The following is a 16,957-nucleotide window of genomic DNA, read 5'->3' as shown; positions in this document are numbered from 1 at the left end:
AGCAGAAATTCCACACTCTAAGCCACATGGGGGGGTGTGCACACAACAAACAGGCTGGGCGTCTAGACTGGGCAGACCCTCATCCTAATTGGGAATGCTACTAAAGAACTTTCTGTTTCAGAGTGAAGCCAAGGGCACAAAATCCTGGGTCCCTTGTCCCCTCACACAGGGTATCTGGGCTTTTAAGTTTTCTTGTCCTTTGTTAGTCTTTGCTAGCCCAAGATAATGCTAGCCCAGGATAGCATTAAAAGTGTGTTGCCGGGGCTGGAGAGATGGCTCAGCGGTAAGAGCACTGACTGCTCTTCCAGAGGTCCTGATTTCAATCCCCAGCAACCACATGGTGGCTCACAACCATCTGTAATGAGATCTGATGCCCTCTTCTGGTGTGTCTGACGACAGCTACAGTGTACTCACATATATAAAATAAAACTTTAAAAAAAAAAAGTGTATTGCTAAGCCAGGCCATGGGCATTCTAGTCATACAGATGGGCAAAAAAGTTTCTGAAGTAAAAAAAAAAAATCTACAGGTTGGGGAAAGGAAGGGCCAAATTGTCCTGATGCTGCGAGATCCACAGGCTTCAAAAGGCTAAGCAGTAGCGTTTCCAGCAGATTTTTACTGGACTAACAAGACCTCAAACCAAGGTCTTAACCTCTCTTAAGGCCTCTGACCACTGAATGGCTTCTAAGACTCCAGAATCTGCCCACCCCTGTGTTGCAAGTGTTGGGGTAAAAGGCAGGCACTACCATGCCTGGCTCTGTTCCTTCTCTTGGTCACTAATGGCATCATTAGGATTCAATCCTTGTTCCCCTTTGAGGTTTTGGAACCTCTGGTTCCACTCTTGGTAGCTTCACCTGTCCTGAAACTAAACCAGGCTGGCCTTGAACTCACAGAAATCTGCCTGCCTCTGCTTCTGAGTGCTAGGATTAAAAGCGTGTGCCACCACCACATGACCCCCTGGTCCCATTCTACAGTGAACTTGGAGAGCCTTGAGCCCCTGCTGCTTTCTGGCCATGTAACTTTTACCAGCCCTGCAGAAGTGACACTTTGGTCCCTAATAGTGTCTGTCATGAGTTGACTCATCTGGTTCACTCACAGGTTGATTGGTTGGGTTTACATTTTGATTCTGGGGGTTTTAGAGGATAATAACTAAAAACCCCTCTTGAGTTGCATGTGTGAAGATCTACTCACCCAACAACCTTAGGGAAAAGGAGGAAGCCAAGAACAAAAGGGAGATCTGCAGCTGCCACCTAGGTCTTTCTTGTATGGCCTTGTACCTCCGTAGTTCCCAGTTACTGATGGCTTTGGGGTGACCCCAGAGGTCAGTATCTGCTCAATGATACCATTTCCTGTTTGCTTTAGAGATGCAGAAATGGAGGTTGGGGGGGTTATTACTGCACATACAGAATGTAAAAATGTAAATTGAGGGTTCAGTAGCTGGACTTGGGGAAGTACTGCATGGAGAAGCTTGAAGTTTCCCAGGGACCAAACATAAAAGCCAAAGAGACGCTCTATCAACCTCTTCCTTCCTGTCCATGACCAACTGCGTACTAGCGCCCTTTTTCTAAGAAGGAATGGGCTGGGCCTCGGGCTGTAGCTCAGTGCTGAGTACTTACGCAGCAAGTGCAAGGGCCTGAGTTCAGTTTCTAGCACTGCCCCCACCTCAAAGGGCTTGGCTTGGTTGGGGCAACTCTGAATAAGTAGAATGCTATCCCTGCACCTCTGCAGCCTTCCCCCCCTTAGAACCCCCAGTGCACTCAGCTCTACCCAGCCTAGGTAACTAATAGCTTGAAGTGGATCCAGCTTTCCAAAGCTTGAACCCCCAGAAAGACCCAGGCAGCCTGCCCCACACTGGAGGTGCTGCCAGATGAAAGCTGGGAGGACATTTTTAAGAGACCTGAAGTTTATTCATCGGAACTTTAATAAAACAATATGTCCATGGCCCGAGGCAGGTATAATTTTCATAATTTATGGGTCTCTGAGACAGGAAGAGAGCTCAGGGTTTTATTGTGTTTCGCACGGATAAATGGCATTCCAATTGTCTGCCCGGTGTTCTTTAAGGCCTCTCGTCTGGCGGCAGCGCGGGCCTTCTGGAGCCCACCTGGGCCCGGAGGCCAGAGGCAAGGGCTAATTATGGATGCATCTGGATGCATTAAGCAGGAGATGACTGAAAAACTCCCTGGGCTCTACTTCCTATGCCCACACGTGTGCTAACAGTAACTGCTGCGAGCTGGGAGCAGCGCTCCTCTCCCCTCCCGGCGCAGCTCTTCCCATCCTCTCTGCTGGACCTGAAGACTCTCAGGAGCTAACTTAGGGCTCTGCATGGAAGAGCCAGGCAGCCACACAGCAAAGAGTTCCAGAGAGGTTCAGACTGGGATGACTATCGGGAAAGCCTGGAGACTGCTACCGAGTACCAGGGTAACAGGCCAAGCGTCCTTATGGGATACAGGGAGCAAGCACCACCTGGGAGCACGGATGGGACATTACTGTTTACCATCTTGAAACTAAATGAAGCTATAATTGGTCTCGTTTGACAGAAAAATCAAGATTCAGACAGGTGAATTTACTTACAGACCCCGGGCCCACCGCTGAGAAATGGTAGACCTGAGATTTTTTTAACCCAGGAGATCTTCAGTGGTTAAGAGCACAGGCTGCTCCTGAGAGAATTCAAGATCAGTTTCCAGTAGATGGGCAGCTTACCACCAATCATAACTCCAGTCCCGGGAAACCCAGTGCCCTCTTCAGGTACTAGATAGGCATGTGCTACCAGACAGACATCCAGGCAATATACCTAGATACATGATAGAGAAAAATTAAAAGAAATAAAGAGGGGTGTGATTCATGCCTTTAGCCCCAGCACTTGGGAGGCAGAAGCAGGCAGATCTCTGAGTTTGAGGCCAGCCTGGTCCTCAGAGCTAGTTCCAGGACAGCCAGGACTACACAGAGAAACCCTGTCTGGAAAAACCAGGGAAGAAAAAGAAAGCGTCACACATGCGTAAGTGGCTAGGTAGCTGACAGGTGAGTATTCCGTTCACTCTGTGGCAGCTGAGGGGAGTCCCCTAAAGCCAGCCTTGCCGCAGATGCCAACTTCTCTGTCACCTCTGCCATCTGCCCTTCAAAGCTTTCTGCCAGGGTAAAGATAGCTGCATGAGTGAAAGCCTCAAGTTCCTCACTTCACAGTGAAAAAAATTCCTATTGCCTCAGCCTTCCAGGCAAAGTAAGCTATTTAAAATAAAAGCAGGGGTTAGGGATTTAGCTCAGTGGTAGGGCGCTTGCCTAGGAGGCACAAGGCCCTGGGTTTGGTCCCCAGCTCCGAAAAAAAGAACCAAAAAATAAAATAAAATAAAAGCAGCCGTTCCTTTTTCCAACCACAGATAAGTAAAGAGACTTCAAGTGGGCAACTGCCACCTGACAGGATGTCTTCTTACATCAGAGCAGCTAGCAGAGCTGTGTGGGGGAAAGGGCTCTTGGTGAACATGATGGTATTGCTGAGCGAGTCTCCGAGTCTGCATTAGCACGTTGTGGTGGGGGCATGGGACACTGCACCAAACCCGTACTGTATTCATGGTCATCGGTCCTGCTTTTCCTTCACACGGACTGCATGTCTGTTTCACCTGAGTTGCTAACACCACACTGTCTGCAGCTTCAGTTCCCACTGAAGGGATCCCTCCAGTTACACTAGAACTATGAGAGCAAGCAGAGCACATTTGCTCCGGACAGGCTTACCAAGTGAACTAAATGTAGTTGGAGAAAGTCCGTGACCACGCTCCGTGCATAGTTGTTCGTTTGTTTTTGTTTTTCCAACATTATAAAGAATCAAATGGTCTTGGTTTGGGTTTTTTCTATAGCCCAGGCTGGATTCAAAGTCCTGATCTTCCTGACTCTTTCTCTCAAGTGCTGAATGACAGGAGTGTACCACCATGCCCAGCTTTGGATGATCTCTGAACAGTAATGATTGCAAAACGGAAAATTTCCCCACCAGGGAAATGAAGCTGCCAGAGCCTGAGAAGGCTCAGTAGGTAGAGGCACTGGCTGTGTGCAAGTCCGACAACCTGAGTTCAATTCCCAGGACCCACATATAGATGGTAGAGAGAACTGACCCCACAGCATTGTCCTCTTACCTTTACACGTGGGCCATGACTTGACATCTCTCAAGGCATACATTAATAATAAAAGCTCAGCCAGGTACCATGTCTCATGCCTTTAAATCCAGCATTCAGGAGGCAGAGACAGGTGGATCTCTGAGTTGGAAGTCAGCCTAGTCTACAAAGTGAGAAGCCAGGATTACACAGAGAAACTCTGTTGTGACCCCCAACCCACCCCCCGCCACCACCCCAAACCCAACTTACTAACTAGTTAAGAATTTGAAAATATAGCTGCCCACCATATCCTATTTATACTTTAAAGAAACATGGGTCAGCACACACCTTTAAACCTGGGGGGCAGGGACATCTGAGTTTGAGGCCAGCCTGATCTAATGAGTTTCATGACAGCCTGGGCTACATAGAAAGACGCTTTCTCAAACCAAACCGAACCAAACCAACAAAAAACAACTGTGCTAAACAGATGGCCCAGTGGTTAGGAGCAGTGGCTGCTCTTTAGGAGAACCTAGGTTCAATTCTCAGCACCCACCGATGACTCACAACCATCTGTACCTCCAGCTCTAATAGATCTAATGTCCTCTTCTGGCTTCCACAAGTACTAAGCATGCATGTGGTGCACAGATATACATGTAAGCAAAATACCTGAATATTTTATTAGAATATTAGAATATTCTAATATTCTGCTATTCGAGAGTGATGGTTCTGAAAACCAAGGAAAGACAGAAGTCAGGGAGTGGGGGAGACATGATGGTAAAGCGGTGTCCTGAGCAGATCCTAACGGGACTGAGAGGAGCCGTGGCTGGGGAAAGAGCTGAAGTGGAAGGAGGTGGCTAAAGGCAAACGAGGCCTGTGCTGTAGTTTGTTTCCGGTTCCAAGAACCGGAAGTAGTTAGGTACGGAAACTGGAGAAGAGGGTAAAGAAAACAGGGGGTTTCCTACAGCTTTTGCAATTTTTTTTAAATATAAAATTATTTCAAAATAGAAACTGCGGAGATGGCTCATCTGTCTGGGTTCGAGTCTCAGCACCCACACATCAGCTCACAGCAGGATGTTAACTCATTTCCAGGGGATCTTCTGGCCTCTGCAGGCACTGTACCCACACGGTGCATAGACATGTATGCAGGCAAAATGCCTATCACATAAGATAAAAATAAAAACATTCTTTTTTTTTTTTTTTTTTTTTTTTTGGAGCTGGGGACCGAACCCAGGGCCTTGCACTTCCTAGGCAAGCGCTCTACCACTGAGCTAAATCCCCAACCCCAAATAAAAACATTCTTAAGCCTTAAATTTTTTGTTCAAAATAAAAAGGGATTTTAGAATAAAACGACAGACCTTTTAAGCTTCATTGAACTTAATGTAGAAGACAGGCTCCTTGTCAACATCTGAAAGACACTGCACTGTTCGGTTGTCCGTCTTTTGCAACCTGACTGTGCCAGTCCAACCTGCTGGAGTGCTCTCTGCCTCTGCCTGACACCAGCTCTTGCTCCTGGGAACAGCGTTCCCCTCTTCTCCCAACGTCCCACACATCTGTGGCCTGGCTCAGTTAACCTGCCTCGCAGCTTTCACCTCACCGAAGCCCGGGCCTTTCCTTCCGGGTGCTAATCCAATTCACGCACATGTCATTTACTGTCTTCCTCTCTACAAGGGAGGTTTCATGCACTACCTTCTCCACAGTTCTATAGATTTTCTGGCTCCTTGGTTACCTCCAATTAAGTTGAACAGCTTCATACATCTGTGTAATGAAATTTAGTCAGTTTGTCACCCTCCCTTTCCCGTTTCTCATCCTCCTTCCTCTCTGGCTAGATCCCTGCTTTTCAACAAGTCCGTCTCCTATTTTCATATCTTTCTTTTGTGTGTGACCCAGAGCTTAATTAGAGTTATTTGCCCGACCATAGGTGGTTATCATTGGCTGTACCACTGAGGAAGATGAATCCCCCACTCCACCCTGCCAACCATTAATCACCAACAATTGTTCAGGCAGGAGTGGGGCTTCCACATTTTCCCTCTCATAATTATCTTGGCAAACAACTTAGCTGGCACCCATCCCTAGTTTTCGTTTGCTACCCAAGATTGTTCCACTCACAGGGCATCAGCCCGGGAGGTGGGGGGGTGGGGTGGGGGTGGGGGTAATCCACAATTCGTTGGAGAATGGGAAAGTCTAGCCAAATCCTATGGGACCTGTGTGTCTTACTAATGATTGGCTCACAAATGGACACGTGACATCATACTGGCCAATGGAGTGGGAGAGGAAGTCTACTGGCTAACTTGGGGCAAGAGTTCTACTGCTGCGCTTGAGATCCCCCGCCCAAAGATTCTTCTTGACACACAGAAGAAACCACGTAAGTGCTCTGTTCTTGTAAAAGTAAGATTGTAGCCTTAGTGCTATGAAAGAGCTGGTGTGAAGATAGAGGCTGACCTGGGTAAGAAAAAAGAAAGAAAAAAGAGAAAAGAAAAAGAACCTTGGGCTTTAAACTAAACCAACGTTAGCCAGTTCATTAGTCATTAAACCTAGAGACGCCTAGGTATACAAGGGAATAAATCTTTTGTGTAAGTTCAGCCATTTTGAGCTGAATTTTGTCACTTGGAACCAGAGTCATCCTAATTGATAAAACTGGTACATTCTCTACTTTCAATTTTTTGGGTCCAGGTATGACAGCGCACGCCTTCATCCAGCACTTGAGATGCAGAGGTAGGTAAATCTATGTGCGTTTGAAGCCAGTCTGGTCTATATAGCAAGTGTGAATATGTGAGCATGCTAGGGCGCTTGTCCACTCAGAGAACAACTGTAGGAGTCTCCTCTCCTTCCACCAGGAGGGGCCCCGAGGATCAGCAGGGTTGCCCACAAGCGCCTCTCTGCAGAGCCACCTCACCCACGATCTGTTTCCTTACAAAGCCAGAGTTTAGAAATAGCCTAGGAATGGGAAGAGCCAATTGCCTATAATCCCAGCATTTTGAAAGTTAAGATAGGAGGACCAGGAGTTCAAGGTCAACCTCCACCACATATCCAAGGCCAGGCAGGGTTAAATAATGCCTTGTCTCAAAAACAAACAAAGAGGCAATTACCGTATTTCATAGAGCACTATCTATTAAATGTGCACAGCGTGTTATCTATGTCAGCCATACTAGAATACAGTTATGGGAAAAGTCACTGGACTATCTTCTCAACTGAATAAGGAATCGGTCGTCATTTCCAGCTCTTTCTGAGTGTCTCCCTGCAAATGTGTCGTAAGTGGGTCAGTGATTGTGCACAGAGCCATGTCCGCCTCTAGACAGCTGTCACAAAGTATTCAGAACTTGGCTACTAGGCTGTTCCCATTGGTAGTGGTTATTTCCGCCTTTGAGTCTAAAGAATTAAAGAGTGACGTTTGGGCTTTTCAAACTATATACTGTTCTTTCTTTAAAATAACACCATTTCCCTCGAACATGGAGTGGAAAGGACAAAGAGCTACATGTCCCAAATCTTCCAAAGTTGATCACAAGGGAATGTTGTCTCTAAAGTCAAATTTTTATTTTCTTTGTAATTCCAGGAAGAAGGGGGAAGGGAGTGAGATCTTAAATAGATCCCAAATTAGAAACAGTCCCCGCCCCCCAAAGCTACACAGTCTTTCTCTTGCGGACTTTCAGACTGGAGCTCTGCCAAAAATGTGAACAAGAATTCAACCCATTGTTACTTTAAATACCCGGTGTCACAGGCCATCTAGGAATGGCTAAGTACGGGAATTTTCCCTCCGAGGTCTGGGATATAGATATAAATAGATCGTTTGTTACATCCAGTCTCCATCCTGCCTCCCCTCATTTCAGTGGCTTGAATAAGATCGTCTTGTAAATAATGGTCACCTGCAACGTGGCAGTGAGGCCAGCAGCATCTTTCATTGGGAGCATCCCCTGCTCTCTAAGATATCTTCTTTCAAGGCCAAGGGAGAGTTGCTACTCCTCCCAAGGTCACCCAAACTGCTCTTGTAAGCTTTGAAAACACCCTGTGGGCCTTCATATTGTAGGACAAGTTGGCTGGCTTTCTTTCTTTCTTCCTTCCTTTCTTTTCTTCCTTCCTTTCTTCCTCCTTTCCTTTAAAGATTCTTCTTAGGCTGGTGAGATGGCTCAGTGGTTAAGAGCACTGACTGCTCTTCCAGAGGTCCTAAGTTCAATTCCTAGCAACCACATGGTGGCTCACAACCATCTGTACTGAGATCTGATGCCCTCTTCTGGTGTGTCTAAAGAAAGGGACAGTGTACTCGTATAAATAAATAAATTTTAAAAAAAGAGATTTTTCTTGTTTATTTATTTTAAAATAAGGTCTCACATAGCAGTAGCTACCCTTGAACTCCTGATCTATCTTTCTTCCTCTAGCCTTTGGGTGCTGGGATTCCAGGCATCCCTTAGCTTTGTGAGCGGGTACATCTCTGGGTTGACTAAGAAGAGAGAGAGCGAGAGCTGAATGACTGTCATCCTAAGAAGGGCCAACCAGGGCCGCCTACTGAGACAGTTTGCAGTGGTCCCCCTGCTGTCTCTGATGTTCCCTAGCCAGAGCACACAGCCTGGACAGAAACCTAGGACGCCTGCGGCCATATGGGAAACTCCTTAGGGAAAATGAGGGACCAGATGGCTTATTCTCCTGGCACAGGATTACCAAAGATCTATCACCTCGATCTTGTACTAAAGTTGGGCTGAAGGGTCAACCCTGAGTCCCCACTACCTGCTAATAAAGAATGATGACAGGAATCCCACTATCTACAAAAGGACACTGGAAACACAAGCACAGATCAAAGGACTTGGGTAGGGACTGAGTATTCCCCAAGACTGCGGCTCACAGCTGGTCACTCAGCGTTAGCTAAGGCCCTAGTCACAACCCAGGCTTCGGAGACCATGGGGTGGAAGAGACCATTTTAGATAGGCCGTATGGTGTTGAGGGAAGAAAGCAGATGAGAACTGAATAAGAAATGCATGGGGACTGGAGAGATGGCTCGAAGTTGACCACACATATTGCTTTTGCAGAGGACCCAAGTTCTTTCTGTTCCAGCCTCCCACGTCAGGTGTGTCTCAGTCCTCTGTAACTATGATTCTAAGGGATCAGATATCCTCTTCTGACCTTTGAGGGTACCTGCCCAAATGTGCACATCTATACACATGATTTAAAAAAAAGAAATTAAGAGAGAGATGTTCGGGACAACTTTTAGACCAGAAGTTGGTACAAAGAAATCAAATTAAGCTACAGGATAGAGAGACTAGTCTTAAGTGGCGATCAGAGAGGGCGACTCTGAGAAAGTGATGTTTGAACTGAAATCCTGAAGGAAGTGTGAAGTTTGGGTTCTTTGCATAGCATGTGGGAATCCCTGGTTAGTTCCCCAGTACTATGAGAGGAAAGATGGAAAGTTGGGAAGGAGGGAGAAAGAAGGAAAGAAAGTTTGAGATCCGAACCTTCTCATAAAGAAATGGTCTTGTCCAACAGGTCTCCTGTGAATCAATCATACCATACAGGAACACACACACACACGCGCACACACACACACACACATACAGACACACACACACACATGCACACCCCATAAAAGGTGTTCAATGACAAATCTGTATGAATGGCCCATCTAACACATATGGCTGGGTGAACTGAAGCAACAAGCCCAGGGTTTCTCAGGACTGGGGGAAAAAATCTTCCCTCCAGGGCAGAAGCCAGGGCAGGAAGGGACTGCAGACTCCTGGGAAGCACCAGACAGATGGCCCAGATAGAGATCTTTAGGTGCTGTTCTGCTTCCTAATGACAGTGCTTCAGCTCCCTGCTTCCTTTGACAGGACGGGAGGCTTCACACATCCCCCACCCCCAGGAACCACCAGGACAGTGATCTACAGACAAAGAAATGCCTGGGGTGGGGAGGGGTCAAGGGGAGCTGGACTGAAAGGTCAAGGCAGGAAGCTTCCCCTTGACCCCGGCAGAGCTCTAGGGGAATTGAAACTGCTGTCTTTAGGTCAAAGCTGCCAAAACAAGGTTTAAAGTGTAAACACAATGTGAGAAGGTCACAAAGCACAGGGCCTCTCTCTCTGGAACCTAGGGTTAGGCAAAGAGCCTGGAGGATTCCCAATTCAAAGCTAGCCAGGGCTGCAAAGTGAGAGACCCTGGCCCCAAAATGTGGGATGGACAAATACATAGCATTCTCCAGCCTGTTAATTTATTCTTGAAATGAGTTTTGTTTGTTTGTTGTTTTTTAAACAATCCAGTCTGGGGCTGGAGAGATGACTCCAGTTAAGAACACTAGTTCCTCTCCCAGAGGACCTGGATTTGATTCCCAGTACCTACATGATGTCTTATAACCGCCTATAACAACAGGCCCTGGAGATCTAATGCCCCCTCTGGCCTCTGCAGGTACTGCATGCATGTAGTACACTGACATCCATGCAGGCAAAACACCCAAACACATTGTTTGGTTTCAGACCCTGGGATAAGGGACTGAGGTAAATATTTTTACATATCAAAGTAGACCTGGGGGTTGGGGATTTAGCTCAGTGGTAGAGTGCTTGCCTAGCAAGCTCAAGGCCCTGGGTTCGGTCCTCAGCTCCGGAAAAAAAACAAAAAAAAAAACAAAAAAACAAAGTAGACCTGGCCTCCAGGTTCTCCCAGCATCCCTCAGTTGGTCCCTACCTGGCATACCCTGCCTCCAACCCTGAATTTACCAGCCCAAGGACTGGGCTGCCCTTCTCCCAGAGGCTCCTCCCTGTGCAATCCAGACATTATCCAGACATTCTGTGTGTGTGTGTGTGTGTGTGTGTGTGTGTGTGTCTGTCTGTCTGTCTGTCTGTCTGTCTGCTGTCTGTCTGTCTGTCTGTGTCTCTCTCTTTCTCTTTCTATTTCTCTTTCTCTTTCTCTCTTCCCTCTTCCCTCTCCCTCTCTTTCTCTCTCTCCCTCACTCTCTGTACCCCTGGCTGACCTGGAACTCACAGAGATCCACCTGCCTCTGCCTCCTGCCTCTGCCTCTCTTGTGCTGGAATTAAAGGTGTACACCACCATGCTGAACTCAAGATTTTTTTTGTAAAGCCAGTCATGGCGGCAAATGCCCTTAATCCCAGCACTTGGAAGCAGGTGAGTAGTGGTGAGTTCCAGGCCAGCCAGAACGACATGAGGAGACAATGTCTCAAAATATGAATGAAAACCTCCTGCTTATTCATTCTCGGCTTCTCTATTTCCCAACATACGCCTGGCTTTGCAGCAAAATTATACCGAAGAATTATATGGTATTCAGATATGTCCAGAGTATGACCCACTCAAAACCACCTCTGTTAAAACAGGTCAGAATCCCACGTGTTAACAATCCAGGATCCATCTTTTCTCACCTACATCATCGCTAATAGTCTCCCTGCCTGTGGCCTCCTTGGTTCCCACGGGCATCCTCTAGTCAAGTGAAATGGAGCGGGGCTGGAGAGATGGCTCAGTGGTTAAGAGCACCGACTGCTCTCCCAGTGGTCCTGAGTTCAATTCCCAGCAACCACATGGTGGCTCACAACCATCCGATGCCCTCTTCTGGTGTGTCTGAAGACAGCTATTGTACTCATATACATAAAATAAATCTTTAAAAAAAAAAAGAAAGAAAAGAAATGGAGCAAGGGCCATCTGCAGCTGGGTAGCCACGTGGAGGTGGCCTTGTCCCTCTGTACTAGGGTCTATGCATCTGAGAAAGCACGAACGCTTTCCTTATGAAACACAGAGAGTGAATGGAGCAGACATGGCTTCCCCAGGACCCTGTGCGGAGTCCCAGCACTAGGATTTCCCTATGTCACTCGCCGTGCTTGTTGTAACTGATGATTTAACGTTTCACCCCTTCCAGAAATCATGCTCAAACTTAAATCTCCAGCATAGTAGATGGGGCTTTATGGCTGGGTCTCGAAGGCTCCTTCCTCAAGAGTGGGATTAAACCTTTTTTTTTTTTTTTTTTTTTTTCCGGAGCTAGGGACCGAACTCAGGGCCTCGCGCTTCCTAGGTAAGCGCTCTACCACTGAGCTAAATCCCCAGCCCTAAACCATTTATAAATGAGGCCTCACACAGCATTTTGCCCTTTGGTTCCCACTGATTCCGCCCCCTCTGAGAGCACATCGCTCAAGGTACCGTCTTGGAAGCTGAACCTCTGTGGGTTTGGATTTTAAGCCTCCTCTCCAGAGCTGAGTATATTTCTGTCGCTTACAAATCACTTTCACGGGTATTTTGTCACGGCAGCATATGTAGACGTGGTTCTCCTGCCTGGTCTGCTGGTGCTAGAAGCTAGATCATATCTGACACCTGGCACAGTGGTGTCTGACACACCAGCAGTGGTAACGGTGATAGCCTACATCTTAGGCATTCCTTATATGTGTCAGGCCAGGTACCAAACACTTGCAAAGGCAGACGCGTGAAGTATCGGGCGCTATGCCCGTTTATGGATAAACAGGCGTTTGAAGTATGGACGGACAAACTGCCACCCAAATAGTAAGGGCTGAAGCCAGAGTTCAAGCTAACCTAACCGGAAGGAAGGAATCAAACAATCAGTTTGACCTTACTATTGGCTTAGCCAACCCTAGGCCCAAGGGGATTAGTGTACATTTGTGTGGAAAAGAGCAGGAGGGGGCTAATAAACTTGCAAATCGCCCACCCAATCCTCACCTCCCCCTGGCTCCAGCCTTAGTAACACAATGGCAGTTAATTGTTTCCTGCTGGGACACTATCTCTTTGGCAATCAAGCACCCGGCCTGGGGTGGGAGAGCAAATCTCATTTTCCTCCAGAGATTGCCATTGTTCGCTTCTGGGTGAAGTTGAGGGGCGGGAGATAAGAGCCCATGGGTTTCCTCGAGTCTCCACTTCCGACTACAACAAATTCCTGCAATGCATGTTCAACAGCAAAAAGCCACCTGTTGAATAAATCATGAAGCCCCGAGGAGCTCTGCCTCGGCCGCCACCCTGCTGGTATTTCAACATCAGAAGGGAAAGAGAAAAAAAATTCCATCTCTGAACGCCACGGCTGGGGGAAGTTTCCACTTGCCCTGAGTTTCAACCTCCTTCAGAGACAGGACCTGGTGCTGGCAGCACCCAGCCCAAAGTGGTTTGGAAACAAACCCTGAGCCGGCCTGGCCCTTCCACTGAGGGTCCTGCTGGCCAAAAACGGGTGCTGAAAATAAGTTTAACAGATCCTTGGAAAGGCCTGGGGGACGATGGCCCAGCCAATGCAGTAAGTGTGGGTGGTCCGGAGAACGTGCACTGGCAAGGCAGCCTTGGGTTCAAATCCCACTTGTGCTTGGACCATCACTTGACCTTGTTTCCTCATCTTTGAAAGAAGCCCTCATTGTCACCTTTCGTAACTGGCGCTGACATGGAGAGGATGGTGGCCATAGGATGCCAAAGCTAAGGTCGTGGTAGACACCCTGTAGTCCGTTCAATTCCTGGATGGGGAGCTGCCAGAGCGAGGCACCCCCTCCTCTGAGTCACTGTCCCCGTAGGACCGTGGCTTCTCTACCTATCACAATCTGTCATACACTCTGGGGAGCGAGAGTTACTTCCAAGTCCTTTTGGATTCATAGAATAGTATCACACTTGTCCCCACCCTGAGTGCAGTGCTGGAAGATTCTCTTCAATACTATATTCGTTCAAGACATACACACTTGAGCTCAGCACCAAGCCCAAAATCTGGGAGCATGCCCTTGGGAACCTGGACTTTTAGCTCGGGAGATACGGCAAAGGTTTGGCAGTAAGGTAGTGTTTGGTTTCCCATCCCGGGGACAAGGGACTAAGGGGCATATTTTACATATCAAAGCAGACCTGGCCTCCAGGTTCTCCCAGCATCCCTCAGTCCCTATCTGAGACACCCTGCCCCCAACCCTGAACTTTCCGGCCCAGGGGCTAGGCTGCCCTTCCCCCAGAGGCTCCTCCCTATATAATCCAGACATTTTGGTCTCTCTCCTCTGAGTGAGTGCCCCCTTCTCTCTTAAATCTCTCCCTCCTGTATGCCCCCTTTCTCCATGGTGACTTCCCTGGCTTTGATCCTTGGGGGCCAGTGAACTCGCCCACCTGAGAGCAGTTTCCCAATAAACCTGCCTTTAATATAGTCTAATCTGGCTCCAGTTGGCTCCTTTCACCGTCGGCGGAGACATAACCTCTCTGGCCATGTTGGTAATACTGGCAAGACCCTTGCTGATGGTTTCCAGGAACCCCCTGCATAGAGAGGGCTTGAAGTAAGGCGTGTTATTTGTGGAAGTGAGACAGGTACCTGTGATACCTTCCCAGAAGGCAGGGCTTGTCATGGTATCAGACAAAGTAGAGGTGGGGACGCCACCTCATGGGCAGGGATGCTGAGACTCAATGTAGGAGTAGGCTTCAAGCACCAGCTGCCCTAACTCCCAAGTTGGTGTTCGGACCCCTTATGTGGCGAGGAGCAAAACGAAGTTAATTCTTTGCCTCTGAGAACTCCAGAACTAACGGTGCAAGGTAACTGAAAACTGAGGTAGGGCTGAGAAATTTGGGGACCAGACCTTAGAGGGTTGTGAATGCCAAAATGACAGTCTTTTTTTCCCCCTCACGTTAATTTTATGTGTATGTATGTGTGCAGATACATACATACACGGGCACGTGCCGCGAAGTGTATGTTGAGGTGAGGAGCCAGCTCCCCTCTTCCATGGTGTGGGTGGCAGGGCTCAAACCAGGGTTGTCAGGCTTGGTGGCAAGTGACCTTACCAACTGAGCCATCTCGCCATTTAATTTCAGGCCAGGCAAAGGACAGACTCGAAGCTGTGATTAAGAAGGAGAATCATGGACTAGAGCTGTGGTCTTTAGAATATCAACTACAGTTGCTGAAGCCTGTGCCCACCCTGGTCCACTGTTACCAGACTCCGTGGCCGTTAAGGAAAGATTTGGATCTGAAGTGTGCTTCTGGGCAAGAGCCTATGAACTAGACAAAAGGCTGTGGGCAGGAGAGCACCGATGGGTGATGGGCAAGGAACCTGGAAGTCCTTTGGTCAAGGGATGGGAAAAGAGGCCTAGGCCTCCCATCTTTGCTACAGGCCTTTGTCAGAGGCCTATATGGCTTTCCTATTATGCCTTGTATGAGGCTAGACCATTTGGCTCACTGCACACCATTGAAAACTGAGCCAGCCTGCTCAGTGTCCCTCAAGTGCCTCTTGTGCCTCTTTCAAAGCCACCATCAATATCTAGTTCTGTCTCCTTTGAGCCAGTCCCTTGAACCTTTTCTCATCAGTTACAAGGAGACTCATGTCATCGGACAATTCTAAGAGCCAAATTAGGGCAAGCAGGGAGGACTCGGGGCAGAGGGTATCAGTTAGTAAAATGCTCTCCATCCAAGCAGGAAGACCTGAGTTCGATCCCCCAAACCACATTGCAAATAACCCCACAGCCGCACAACCCTGATTCCCGCACTGTGGAGGCGATGGCCAGCCTAGCCCACTCTGTAAGTTCCGGGCTGGTTCCACATCTTGTCCAATGCCGTCTCTACCCCACAAAATAAAGACTGGACTAAGGAGCTACACACTGTCCTCTGGCTTGCACACACACAAGGTACATGCATGGGCTCTGAAAATGAGAAGCCATTTCTACATGAAGAGAAACAAATTTGCTGCCTCCACTTCCCAGATCCACTCTGGCTTCCCAGAGCCACTACTCTGTGTGAAATATGTGATAAAATATGGAAGAGTAGAGTCAGCGTGGTCAAAGCGCCAGGTTACCACCTGACCTCCCGCTGCTCACCACCCACTTCCTGAGTCTGGAGAGGCCTCTGGCTTCCAAGGTAGTTTAATCCATACAGTCTTAAAATTCACTCCTTCCCTGGAAAGGAGCCCATTTCAGGATTAAGTAATCAGGGGGTCATAAAATGCAAAGAGGAACTGAAGCATCCCGCCATTGTAGGAACCCTCCATCAAGGAAAGTAATGTGTCTGTAGGTCTGTCTGCCTCTGGAGGAAATGGGCCATAAATCGTTTCCTTAAGGGCTGGTGAAAGGGTACAAGTTATTTCTAAAAAGAAGGCCTTGGGCTTTTGAACTCTTTAGAGAGGCAATAGCCTTTTACCTCGGCGATCCGCGTGTTATCAGGAGTGCAAACAAAGCCCCCGGCACCCAGCTGGGAAAGTGAACCCTGCTGCCAGGCCTGGCCACTGAGCGGAAGTTCCTGTGGTGTGTTCCCAGGCTCCCTTAAAAGGGTGTGCCCTGCCCTGCCCCACCCACCCCATGGTCACTGAGCATGCTCAGATCAATTCCACCCCTGAGGGGTGGGTAGGATCCAGAGGCGTGGTCCATGCCTAATGTCCCTCGAGGCCAGCTTAAATGCTTTGCTTTTCCGGTTTCTTCCACCTTGGACATTCACTGCCTGGTTCTGTCACTTCATCCCAGGCGAGTCCCCAGACCACACCGGGATCTCAACACACAATACTGAGATTTACTTGCTTATTTTGGGCGCTGGGGACTGGGCCTAGGGCCTTACTAAGCCCTGGGGAATGTCCCGGCTCTCAATTTAATTTTCTTTAAGGGACTTACAGCTGTCTGAGATCTGGCTTTCTATTCCCCACTGGACCCTTAGGGGCAGAACCTATGTCAATTTGTGGAAGGTGGAAGCTCTTCTTCAGTGTCGCTTGTAGTCAGGGAGCGCCTGGGGGAGACTTCAGAAGGTGGCATTTGGACTGACCCTGAAGTCACAAGCAGAAAGGCACCCACATCACGGAGACTAAGAGGCCTAGCTAGAGCTTGACTTCCAGGATGAAGAGATCAGCTCAGGTCTCAGGCCAGCTGTGTTAGCCTGCCTAGGAAAGACCCCAAGAGGGAAATACTGATCATTTTGACTGGAAAACTGTATCTCACCAGGAATGGAAGTGAGAGAGGAAAGGGGGTGGAGGTGGTCAGGTAC

The 16,957-nt window shown here is 48.3% G+C and overlaps 2 long non-coding RNA genes across 2 annotated transcripts in view; one reads left to right on the top strand and one right to left on the bottom strand.

Moving 5' to 3' along the window:
• Positions 1–2,546: 2,546 nt before the first annotated feature.
• On the bottom strand, positions 2,547–5,865 carry LOC147999744 (uncharacterized). Its single transcript, XR_015642919.1, has 3 exons — positions 5,433–5,865; positions 4,120–4,261; positions 2,547–2,789 (listed from the first exon to the last, which is right to left on the bottom strand). It is a non-coding gene; the product is annotated as an uncharacterized LOC147999744 (long non-coding RNA).
• Positions 5,866–6,349: 484 nt separating this feature from the next.
• LOC147999743 (uncharacterized) overlaps positions 6,350–16,957 on the top strand; it is a 36,042-nt gene continuing 25,434 nt past the window's right edge. Inside the window, exons 1-2 of the long non-coding RNA XR_015642905.1 lie at positions 6,350–6,439; positions 6,748–6,789. This is a non-coding gene — a long non-coding RNA (uncharacterized LOC147999743). The remainder of the gene's footprint in view (positions 6,440–6,747; positions 6,790–16,957) is intronic.

The sequence above is a fragment of the Rattus norvegicus genome, chromosome 18 (genome assembly GCF_021556685.1).
Source record: "Rattus norvegicus strain SHRSP/BbbUtx chromosome 18, alternate assembly SHRSP_T2T, whole genome shotgun sequence".
NCBI classification, from domain to species: Eukaryota; Metazoa; Chordata; class Mammalia; order Rodentia; family Muridae; genus Rattus; species Rattus norvegicus.
This window is presented reverse-complemented; position numbering and strand designations above follow the sequence as displayed.